Source organism: Penaeus monodon, chromosome 22 (genome assembly GCF_015228065.2).
Source record: "Penaeus monodon isolate SGIC_2016 chromosome 22, NSTDA_Pmon_1, whole genome shotgun sequence".
NCBI classification, from domain to species: Eukaryota; Metazoa; Arthropoda; class Malacostraca; order Decapoda; family Penaeidae; genus Penaeus; species Penaeus monodon.
Window position 1 is genome coordinate 20,298,079 of NC_051407.1, and position 473 is coordinate 20,298,551.

A 473-nucleotide genomic window follows, 5' to 3' on the forward strand; every position below is an offset into this window, starting at 1 on the left:
GTGGAAAGGGGAGATTAGCTGACCTGATACCTGGAAAGTTCGGGTACCGTACGGGTTATTAATATTTCAAGAGACTGGAATGGAGTTTGCTTTAAGTCATTTTGACGGGCATGTGGGAAAATAACATGTGATTAGTTATCGATTCGTGTGATTTTACTCTTGCTTTCCTGTTTAAATATGTATGAAAACCAACACGTCAAAAATATGTTAAAAAAATATTTCTCATGTTCAAAATGCTGCAGCCTACACCCGACGTCCTGGAATCAAGGAGATGGACCAAGTTGACTGCTGTAGTTCAGGGCAAACTCGCAAAACCCATGTAAGTGCTTGCATATTCTAATTGTAGGGATGGAAATTAGTCATTAAAATTCTGTAAGTAGATTTCCCATTTCCTTTGACATGGGAGATAAAGCTATTTACTTTATCGAATGCTCAGGAAGCGTGGCTCTCACTGTGTTATTTTTAATACAGAT